Consider the following 6,147-nt stretch of genomic DNA (forward strand, 5'->3'; position numbering starts at 1 on the left):
GTGTGTAGTTGTTAAACGTAATGAGATGAAACAGTGCAAAAACATACAAAAGGTTTGCGGTGCAAAAAAGACCTGTCTTCAAAGCGGTACTCCGGCCGTTTTTTAAGCTACCCAAACAAATTGCTTTTTTTTAATAACTGAAGTTTAGTCTTCATAAAACGTTTCTTTTTGTCTCGAAATTTATATTAGCTATTAAGAAAACCGTAATTAAAGATGATGCCAAAACCAACATTGAAATTTCCGCGCTCTCTCCAGTGTACTGACGTCACAAATGGTACAGACTTTCAGGTCGTGCATGTAGTCTTGAACAGAATATGTCGAGCATTTTTTCGCGCTTCTCAGTGAATGAGTTTTGAAGCGCTTTTTTCTCACAGTCAAAGGTCTTGTAATCAGTATGAAACGTTGTTTACTGCCCGCTTTGTATCATTTCTGTCGTCGCACTTCAGCGTTGCCAGTAGGGCTCTCGGTTTGAGAAGTACGATGAGAACGAAATTAGAAAATTCAATAACTTTTGCGAATTTTTTTATTTTCACACAATACTTGCGGGGACTGGTACAGCCCTGTCTATCGGCGTGTTGAGTCAATTTTGAAGCAAATCAAAGACCATGAACAAATCACTGGAGAACCCCTTTAAACCGAACCGAAATTTCGAGCTCACTAAACAAGGCCGGGCGGATAGGCGGGAAGCTGCAAAACCAAAAAATATCACTCATACGGCGGTATATCTAACGGATCGCCGTATTTTTTGAAAAAGAAGTGCGCGATTGAACCCGGCCGACCAGGCCGACGAGACAAGGCACGTCACGATTCCTATTCTCTCTCCTCCGCGCTACGTCCCCTCAAGCTGGTGAACCGAAGAGAGGAGGAGAGAAGCGAGGCCGCTTCTCCTCATTCTCGAATTCTCCCGGAGGACAGTTACGTCCAAGAACGCTTGATCGCGCCCTTCTTTTCCAAAAGTACGGTCATCCGTCTGAGATACCGATGTACGAGTGATGTTTTGGAGTTCCTAGCGTCCGGTTCAACACTTCTGCAACCTTACTTTGCGAAATCCAAATTTCGGTTCAGTATACCTTTAAGGGACACTGAACACTGAAAAGCTATATTTAAGTGCCTGGACTGGACACGCATGTCACAAAATAAAGTTTCCACTAAAAATTCCTTTAGCTCAATAATTACGCAGTGAGACACATCCTGAGTCAGGAGAGAAACAGAAGTTAACACCTATCCGAGAAATTAAATAAAAAATAGAAGTTAGTTTGGGTTTCCTTCCCGAATTATAGCATGCTTCGTGGCGTAAATATTACGCTAAACACCGTTTTAATTTTCAGAATAGAGAGGTGACCTGCGTGCATAATCTTCTAGCGTCCTTGTATAAGCAGGAATAACTTGTGTCGCCCACTGAAGCCAGCACACTGAGCAGGCTCAGCGTCTGGTATACCAGCATGCATCTCCGACCCTCACAATAACCGGCATTTTTGAAAACGAGTGGTACCACTTATAGACAGTTGGAGTCGCAAATAGCGATCTGTAGGTTAGATTGACCACCTTTAAAAAAACCTGTGAATTGGAGATTCTAGCTATTGAAATTGCATCGATATGTGACGACTATTTTCCGGGTCATCGAGAAATTCTCAGAAATACAGGAGGCAAGAAGAGCATGCTAAAACTCCCCACAGATCAACCTTTACCTCAATTGTCTCGAAAAGGTTTATCGCTCAAAATTCTTTGGCTGGAAATATTCTAAACTCATAGGTGGAGTTTCGAAAAATAAATGTCTACCTAACGTAAAATTGTGATTGAATGCCCATGACAGTGCGGTAAGAGCTACCTGAACTCTGTATCAACCAGCCGCTTCCATTGCATTCCCTGGCCCCTTTCTCAATGCGAGGGTATGGGGGTAACATAATGATATCATAAAAGGAAGACCTCTGATGTGACCGAAAAACGAGTAGCTTCCACCACACCGTCGGCTCAGGGATGAATAAAGTAGAGTGCTCTACAAGTCCGAGAGTCAATGTGAAGGGGTAGCTTCAAGGAAAACAGAATGGAGGCACGGCTTCCGCGTTTCTTAGCGGGATTAATAAGTGACTGCTGAACAAATCTTTTCTAATCCTGAAGAGTGACGTGAATAAGAGGGATTATCTCATTTCTTGCTGCAGGAGTCGTGGCGAGAAAAAAAAATAATGGTTGGCAAGGGTGTGCTCCCTCCTTTCCCCTTCGAAAATAGCACTTCAACCCTGATGTGTTATGGGACACCTTCAGTGCTTCAAACCCCTCTGCCCTTCAAACCCCTTCAGCCTTTCAGACCCTATCAGCCTTTTAACCCTTTAGATGCATAAATGACTGTGAATCATAGACCAAAAGTGGAGTTTGAAACCCTATGGGAAATTTATTTCGGACACTGACTTTTATATGCATGTTGTCACTCAAAAAGACGATAAGAAGCATTGTTTACTCAAACCCGGGTGCAAGCGGCTGTAGACGAAAGTGACGAGACCAAATAGGAACAACCGAGTTCTTTGTCACAAAAAAAGATCTTTCGAGCTGCTCACAGTGCCGCTGGGTAAATTTCTGAAATGTATTGTAGTTCAGCTAATAAAAATGGGCAGGTGCACCACAAATAGATATACACACCGTCGGTAGCACATTTAGCAAAACCACAAACGCGCAACAAATATCTGCCACCATTGAGAAATCCTGCACAATCACGGTGTCGTCCCTGACGCTATCACGGCGGAGGTCCAGGTGTCTTTTTTGCTCGCTGGATACTTCTGAAGCCGGACGGATGAAGAGGTGCAAGAAACAGGGCACTGAGAGGTATTTTTCTTAATCAACACACCCAGCTGCTCTAGATGAGTTCTTTGTCACATTGGACGAGAAGCCGACACTGAGCATCCGCTTATTGCGCATTTAGTTTGCGCTTGTTGACGGAAGAAAAACGGGACGTCTAGGTTCTGACGATGGCTGTATTTCGACTGACTAAAAACAGGTTTTCTTCAAACGAACAGCAGAATGTTCCCCTTCTATTTTCTTCACACTCCCTCTCTCCCTCGTGAGAGAGGGTGCATGGGAACACGTCCTTGGCCGTCCCTAGTCCAACCCGTGAAACATATACACAGAAAATGCAGATACAGCAATTAAGCCGCATTAACGAAGTTCACGACAGGATAGAGACGAGGGAAAGTTTTCTTAATTTCAAAGCTGGTTGCCGCCGCTCGATACAAAATGGCCAAGCAGCTTCCCCGACGCTTATATCTTGAGGGGTCACGTGATTTCTCCCACAGGCCCGTTAAAATGATTCTGATAGGTGGTGTGGTTCCACTGAAAAAATTGAGACAAACACCCACAGGCTTAAAAACAAAAACAAAAAAACTATGACGGGTTTGTGACACTTTTTTAGGAATTCTTAAAGGGTATGTCAGGCCCATTAGAAAACTTAGACAAACATCTTAAACCCCTCAAACATTTTTGAAGGGTATGTCACAACGTTTCTGAAATCCTGGTGGGCCCCATATGTGGCTTTTCAATAGTGTTGTTCTTAGTCGGTCTTTAAGCATCATTTTAGCAAATGTGAGCCTCCCATTGGTGCGTGACTGCGGACCAAACATTCCCTACTGTGTGCATTATTGTATAGAATGTCTCTAAGCTTCTATACTGACTTTTTACATCGTTCCTAAGTCCTGAAGGAGTTCCTCAATCATCAATGAAGAGGAATTAAGGTTTTTAAGAGATTGAGAATGTCTACAAAAAAAAAAAAAAACTCCAGCTCATTCTTTTTGTTTTGTTTTTGGGAGCATAGCAGTTGGATTTATTTTCATATGATAGTGCGTGAATCAAATGGGGTGGAGTACACTTTGCAATTTTAGGCCTGCAAATATTTAGCCAGAAAAACTGGATGGGCGATTTCTCAGAGGATTGTGCTCATACTATATAGGTTTTTATGGAATATTCAGATAATTAAAAATCCGCAGCCACAAACATCTTCCTTTGGAAATAAATTACTGGAAAATAGCCACTTCACAAGTTATCAAAAGCCCCCAAGAAAGCTTTATTGACATGGATTTTTTCCCAGCCCATAATTTTTTTATCTATGGCTCAATAAAAAATGTGCATAGGTTTCTGCTCTATATGAATCTGTATAGCACGATTTGGGTCAAGCTTTTATTTTATTTTTCATTTTGGTTTGTTTGGAACAATTCCAACTTTCTTAAGTTTTTAATTCTCCAGGGTTTACTGCCGGGCTCTGACATATGTACATCTGTTTCCTGTAAGGGATATGTAACTTTTCCCCTCCCTCAGTTTAAAAGGATGGAAGCTGTCTATTCTGTCTTTTCAGCAGAGCCGGTCGATGTGGCAGGGGAGAGCACCGACTGTGGAGGAAGCGGCGGCTTGTCCTCTTCAAAAGAACGATTGGACCAGGAATGTCTGGACACACACGAGAATCCAAGACATGGCTGTTCTTTTGGAACTTGGTCCAGCATCTCCACAAGCAAGATCATTGTGATTGAGGGCACACAGACAGAAGAAGGGTCTGAGAGGCGTTACTTGACTACTTCTGAAAGGGTTCACACAGACGAAAGGCCCTTTAAATGCACCACATACCCTAAAGCATTTCGGAGTAACCTTTACTTGAGGGATTACGACAAATCTCACAGTGATGAGAGGCCATTCAAATGCCCCTCCTGTCCTAAAGCATTTAAAAAAAAAACTCTCGCTTGACGGAGCCAAGGTATCTCACAGTGATAAAAGGCCGTTTAAATGCCCCAGCTGCTTTAATGCATTTAATAAAAAGTCAAACTTGGTGCGGCACAAGATATCTCACAGTGATGAAAGGCCATTTACATGCTCCAGCTGCCCTAAAGTATTTAAAATAAAGTCAAGCTTGACTGTACGCAAGCTATCTCCCAGTGATGAAAGGCCGTTTAAGTGCCCCAGCTGCCCTAAAGCATTTTGAATAAAGTCGCGCTTGACGGAGCACAAGATGTCTCATAGTGATGAAACGCCCGTTTGAGTGCCCCTCATGCCCAAATTTGTACCGTAGCAAACCTTCCTTGAGAGTTCACAAAAGTCTTTACCACAATAGTGAAAAGACCTTCAAATGTGAAACCTATGACAAAGCATTTGCAGAGAACCGACACTTAACCACTCATAAGCTAATTCATGGGGTGTAGCCCGAAACAACCCATTACCGTTTGAACCCGTCCCGTTTTGACCAATTCCCGAAAAGACCTTCTCGTTTGAACTTGTCCCGTTACGACCTATTCCCGAAACGACCTTCCCGTTTGAACCTTTCCCGTTTCAACCCGTTCTTGAAACGCCCTTCATATTTGAACCCGTAGCCAAGACACATTTTACGTTTGAATTTGTCCCGTTTGAACCCGTTGGTATAAAGCCTCGCACATCTCAACCTCTTCGCGAAAAGTGTCCATCGTTCTAATCCTGGTTTGCGCAGTTTTTCTGCTTAAGAATATGTCCCGAAATCATGTTAATGCAAGTAATGCAAAGGGGCAGGCGAGCAATTCAGTTTTGCTGTGAAATAATTTTGCTTGTAAACGTATTCTTAAAATATGCAATACTTTCAGACAAGCTTCAACGAAATATATTTCCACTTGAACCACTTAAAACGTTTATTTCAAGATGGTCCCCAGACTGTGTAACTACGAAATGGACTATGTACACTGCGCGACAACGTTACCACGAGCACGATGTTGGCGATTTTTCAAATTTTACTTCGAAATGGTATTAGAAGGTACCGCATTTTACCGCTGAGGTTAGTGTCCAAGATGAGCACTTTCAAACATACCAATGATATTAATGGCAGTCTTCTGATTTTTTTAGACAAACAGCTAAAACCAACAATCGCTTGTTCGCGCTAACGGTTTCGCACTCTTTACAATAGGGAGTTTTCGTAGATCGTTTTCGCCGTCCCGCAAGACCCTCGCAACCCGCTACGATAGCGGGAACTGCACAGTCAAGGCTATCGGCGCGCAGGCGCAGTAGCAACTTCTTCGTTGCGGAACGCTTAGCGGAGGGGGCACCGCGGTGTACGAAAACGCCCTAATAATAGAGAGTTTTAGGGAACCGGAACAAAATACGGCCGATAAACAAAAACGATCGATACCTTGGATCGGGCGTGTGGACCGATCG

The 6,147-nt window shown here is 43.1% G+C and overlaps 1 pseudogene; it reads left to right on the plus strand.

The window, feature by feature from the left end:
* Positions 1–4,308: 4,308 nt before the first annotated feature.
* LOC120850183 lies at positions 4,309–5,011 on the plus strand (annotated as a pseudogene).
* The last annotated feature ends 1,136 nt before the right edge of the window (positions 5,012–6,147 follow it).

The sequence above is a fragment of the Ixodes scapularis genome, unplaced genomic scaffold (assembly GCF_016920785.2).
Source record: "Ixodes scapularis isolate PalLabHiFi unplaced genomic scaffold, ASM1692078v2 PGA_scaffold4__175_contigs__length_147842914, whole genome shotgun sequence".
Taxonomy (NCBI): domain Eukaryota; kingdom Metazoa; phylum Arthropoda; class Arachnida; order Ixodida; family Ixodidae; genus Ixodes; species Ixodes scapularis.